This window comes from Bubalus kerabau, chromosome 1 (genome assembly GCF_029407905.1).
Source record: "Bubalus kerabau isolate K-KA32 ecotype Philippines breed swamp buffalo chromosome 1, PCC_UOA_SB_1v2, whole genome shotgun sequence".
NCBI classification, from domain to species: Eukaryota; Metazoa; Chordata; class Mammalia; order Artiodactyla; family Bovidae; genus Bubalus; species Bubalus kerabau.
This window is the reverse complement of record NC_073624.1, coordinates 112,558,779-112,564,778: the sequence shown is the minus strand read 5'-3', so window position 1 is coordinate 112,564,778 and position 6,000 is coordinate 112,558,779.

Below are 6,000 nucleotides of genomic sequence, written 5' to 3'. Positions count from 1 at the left end.
AGCAACTTGAAAAGTGAATGTCCCTATAAAATAATACAGTAACTTCTGTGGGTGAGCTTTAAATTGAAATTATGGCCAACATAGATCTACTCATGACACACAGCCTGTATTTAGAAAAGCTAAGATAGATGTCATCTGCAAATTAAATTACAAGAAATACCAGCAAGTGCCAAGCAACGCACCTTGTGAAAGCATAAATAGAACACCGAAAAACTACTTTATAACAAGGCAGTTACGTTCAGAGTGGTTAAAATCACACCAAAGATATAGGATTCGTTTTGCTGCTCAATGATAACATAATTCTGGATAAAATCACTAACCTGAAATGTGTTAGGGTTAGTAAAGCAAGGGAGGAATAATTGCATTTCTCTAGTAGAATGTGATATGATGGGAATCAAATGTTATCTATTTTAGATTTGATTTCAATGAATGAAAAATGAGTGCTATACGAATCACCAGAGAAGTGAATTTTTCCTAAAGATGATACACTTAATTAAAAACGTTCCTCTATTATTGATGGATAACTGTAAGCTCAACAGCTCCCCATACTGCCAGTTGTTTTTAATGTGATGTGTTGAAGCCAGTAGTTTGTCAGGTGTCAGCTTTCGAAAGATCATATTCCATGTGGGAAAATCAGAAAGGGAACTGCTTATCCCATGCATTATGTAGTCGCCTCAGACTTCTTATGAACTTAATATCTCTTCACCAGCAGGCGAGTGACTCACTCCTTGCCAGAGTTCCTTTGTCAGGGCAGAATGAAATATAAAAGCTGTCAACTAAATTTTGACAGTAATAACTTCATGTGGCAGCAGTTATAAATTCCTCTTTTGCGTGTGGTTCTGGGTTTAATCTTTCATCTAAACTCTCTATTGTAGCTATCCATGGAAGTCTATTTTGCTTATTTCATGCAGCCTACTATTTAATGTAATGACTTCATAAAACAGTTGAGAAAGAACTTGCAATTTCTGGTATTGTTTTCTCTGCCATTGTTCATTCTACTAATCTCCCACCTCCTCTAAACCTGGATGCAGGAAGAATAGAAATCAGCATACACTAAACCTCTAGCTATAAAAGAATGGTCACCCTGAGAAGTCCCACTATAATTTCTACTGTTTTCTTTACCAGACAATTTAATTTATAGGTTTTAAATACATAGAGTTCAAAATAGAATAAGAGTAATAAAAATGCCAGATGATACAGCCTTGGAATTTTGAACTTTAACTCGTGAAAATAGTTGCGATGCTTTTGAACTGAACGTTTAAAGATACTCTATGAAATTTGAGATGAAAAGTTGAGAGTTCTTACATTTGAATTAAGTATGTAAAGTATCTAAGTATTATATTAGAAAGAAATACTTTTCTCAGGCTTTATATTGCTGTTTACTTATCCTTCCTCACCAAGTTCTGGTAGTATTTAGAAATAACTGTAAACATTATCAAAATGTTTCTTTTTTGAACCATGAAATTTAACTTTGGCTGTCATTTTTTATTTTTCTATGACACTTGTGAAAAGTTTTAAGTCAAGCAGTTACCAGAGTGAGGAAAAAATAATCCTAAAATATGATTTATAGAATCTTCACATTTTAGGTTGATTTTTATAGGAAACTATGAAGCTAAGAGAAATGGTTTTAAATTAAGGAGGGAACTTAGTAATGTGTATTTGTTATATACATTTTCATGCTTTTCAGAAAGAGGTAATAAATATTTTGTGTAAACAAATTTGGTGCATTGAATTAAAAAATTTTTTGTAGGAAAATTATTGTTCTCTAAACAAATTTCAAGCTTTAAAATTTATTCTGTATTCACATCTTAAGTGTGTGGAATATTAAGTTTAAAAGGTCCATATTTTTAGACCAATAATTAGAGTGTAACTATAAATAACTAGGTCTATCTGTTTAGAATTATATTAATTTATTGTCTAATTAGTTTGAGTAATGACCAATAACCTTTTAATAAATATTTATTAAACACATACTACACTTAAATTATTTAAAGTAATTCATCAAAATTTTAAAATGAGTGGTACATATATGTGTGTGTGTGTAGGCATAGAGCTACTTATATTTTGAGGGAGTTTATGTGTTTCTTCATGCTTAAAACATGAATTTAAGGGAAACATCTTCTCTTGGCTCATAGAGCTGGCAATTATATAGGCAGTGGAAAGGCATTAAGATCATGTAAAACAAGAGTAAAAGATTAGTAAGTTTGAGACATAGACAAGAAACTGTTTATATAATAGGTGTTGGGCATGCAATGTATCAGGATATCAAGGATATTTTCACAGAAAAGACCTGGAAGTCACTGCATAAAAAGTGTCTGAGTACAGCAAGATATTAAGAACTGCTGTGTATTTTTGTCTCAAGGCAGTTCCTGTGTGGTTAGATTCTTTCCTACTGCGACCCATCTGCTGAGTGAGTCTGATACTTGTGCAGCAAACACGGGATCTGTTATGGAAATGTGCACCCACTGTACAATCATGGCCTTCACTCATTTATGGGCTTAGCTCATTTCTTTGAAGTTGGTTGTGAAATATTAGAGCTGTTCTCTGATACTAATCCAGGTAATCAGTCACTTCCAGAGAAGAGTGCACTTTCTGCTGAATTAAGAAGTCCTTCCTTGTTGTCTAATTGGGTGCATGTCATAGAGGATGGAAAAACAGGGTGTGAAGGAAGGTTTTCAGGATTAAGTGAGTTACTTTATTTTCTTTTTAAAATCAAATATTAGACTATCATCTTATTATTTTCTGCTTCAATTGAGGAATATTTAACAGAAAGATGTGTGGGCACATGAACAGGTCAACTTAAACTACTCTGTAATGGGACTAGAGTTGAAAATATAAGCACATAATTTTAGTTTACTTATAAATCTTACAGAAAAGTTTATGAGAACATCTAGACATTCTGGGAATGACTGATAGGATTGTATTTCATCTTCCTTCAAAGGACAGTAATTATTTCATGAATAAAACATGGAAGAGATCAACAGTTAGGAATAATGGTTATCTCTCATGACATCAGGAGATAATAGTGTTTTTTGTTTGTTTGATGCTACTGTCTTTCGAAGTCATAAAAGGCTAATAATATAGGCTACAAAGGGTATGCTGTGTGGGAGTGGGGTAGGGTGTAACACACACGGGCTCAGGTAAGAAGCTGCCATGCATTGCTAATGAGAGACTCAGCCCCAGGGCTGCCTGCAAGTTCCAAAGCTTCAGGTGCTCTATGTGGTTAGAAAGGCTGGAATTCCTTTTTTAATTCCTTTATTACAAAGCTATATTTATAAGAATTAGAGCCCTCTACAAATACTCATACTTCTAAGATGCCATCATAGTAAAGACCAACAATTTAGTTACATTTCAGGGGAAAAGGCTATACTGAAATGAACATTGTGAGAAAACTCAATTTAATGATACCTTGGAGTATATTCTTGCTTCATATACTGCTGTTTTCATTACAAGGTAAGAACTCATGTTAAACTTTTACCTTATTTTATTGTTTTTTAGTCTTGCTTGTGAATGGTGGAAACTGTTTCCTCTTATACTGTAAAACACTTTGAAGTCATTAGAATGGGTATATACTAAATGACACTCAGATCATTTTTTGGGAAACTTTTCAATAATGTGGATAATTTGGAACTTTTAGTTTTAAATTTATGAGTCTCTTTTTAAAATGTTAAAATCACGATTTTATTATGCTATAAAACTGTACTCGAAGAAGCTCTGATTCCTTTTCTCTTTTAAATAATGGTTTAAAATAGTTGTATAAATTAAACATTTGAAATTTTACAGTAGACAAGGAGACACTGAGTATTTAAACTTTCTTGATGTCATCAAGTCAAAGAATGGCAAAAGAATGTCTTAAGAAGGATTTAACATTTGAGACTAAGAACTGATTTTCAATTATATCAAGATATTTATAAATTAATTTTTATAAAGTATTTTTATGGCACAAAGCATTTATTCACATTTAGCCATACATTTATTTACATTTAATCACTGAAAAAGGCTGTATATTTTGGGACTTGTAGAGGAAGTGGGAAAAATTACTAAAGGTAAAAAGCTAGCATGGTTACAGACACTATCTTCCAATCCTAGTAGTGACTGAAACTCCAAGAAAAAATAGTCTTAGAGTGTTGAGAGCTGGAGGGGACTTTGAAGATCAACTTGGCCCCCACCATCATTTTGTGATGCGCTTGCTGAACTTCGGTATTTGCTACGTGGTAGGATGGGACTAAAGCTTGGATCTCTGTCTTCAAGACTAGTGCTTATTCCACTGTATCATGCCCTTATATGTACACTGCCCATTCTTTCTGGGTTACTGGTCACCCTGATGGCTCATAAGGAACTTGCTGGTCAAAATCTCAGTCTGTATTTTAGAATTACATTTAAACTTGTTTTATAATCAGAACATGTGGCCAAGATATTTGGATAATTTTTTCATTCTTATCACATATGTTTATCTCTGGCAGGCTATATTTGTACATCATCCATCTTGACGAGAACATCAGAGTGAGTATTTCTTGTTCTTCATGTTCTCTGAAACATAAAGATAATGGGAATGAGCCAAACTCAGCAGACTGTGTATCTGCTTTCAAAAAAATTAATGCAATATTTTATAAAACAAGGGCATGAGATGTAGTTCTTTAAACATTTCCACAAATTAAAAATTATTAAGTGTTTAGTTCCTTATCAACAGACAAAATTATTTCCTTTTATTTTAATTATAAAAGGAATTTTGGTGATATCCAATGACTGTGGATACTAAGGAGATATTATTTTCATTTCAAAAGAAGTTATTAATATATTCAGTAATTTCCTATTGTTATCATTAGTATGCATCATTGATTAGAAATGTGCAATATTCTTAACAGATTAAAGCAGTTTTTAATGATAAAAAGAATAAAATGGTTCTAGCAGTCAGTAATGAAAATTATTTTTTGGACTAGACTGATCTGTTTAATGAAAAGCAGAATTCTACCCATTTATTTTGATAATGTGGTTTGATGCACTTACTCACAGTAATGTTAATCTGAAGACATGGAAAAGAGAGAGAATTGAGTATTCCATTTGAAAAAAGTGGACGTGCCCTTGCCGGAAACTTATGAAGTATTTTATGAAGGCATGTGGAGCAATTATCGTGCATGTTGGTGCTACAGTGTTACACTATTTTGTTTATTTCTCTATCTCAAAGTTCCTTCGTAAAATGCAGTTTACATCAGCGACTGAAGAGATCTGGGGACACTCCCGAATTTTGTAAAATGAGACATCGCCACCACACAAATCTAACCCTTCCAAAAGGGGGAGGGGGACCTTTTCAATGTTAAACCAAGAAAGACCTCTTTGATAAAGTGATGGAAATCTGGAGGAAAACATCAGCTCTCTCTTGGGAAAGGCTTGTTCAGGTTGCCTAGGGGCCTTTGACTATACAGGTTCTTTTTGTTTTCTTCCAGAAACGGGTTTAATGAAAATCTACAGAAAAGAGCTCTTTTAGCAGCCCAGGTAGGTTATGCCTCAGATGGAGAGAGAAGCTGAGAAATAATCCATTCTGCTTTGGGCCTCTGCTGTCACTTCAACAATGAGACCTTTGTGGAGGCAAATAAAATGCTAAAAACAAGACAAGAAGGAGGAGGAAGAGGCAAAGTAACTTCTCCGGCGCTGTTCTGTGATGCTCCAGTTCAGGCTTAGCTCACAATTACTTGTTTGTGGTCAAATGCTTTTCTGCTATTCATCTCAGTTCCCTACTGATAGGTTACCACAATTTGTGAGAGATTTAATCTCATTACTTGCCAGGACGTTTTAATTGGTTTAAAAATTAAGTACAATATCAGAGGACAGTGAAAATAGGACAGATGCGAGCAAACAGGAGCAGAGAAAGGTGTGCATGACCTGAGTACCACAAAAGGGCCCCAGAAGTGTCCTCACGTCCTGACAAACAGGTTTTATATTATCTAATAAATCCAAATTACAGGCACTGATGAAGAAGTGACTTCTCTTTTTTTAGAGGGG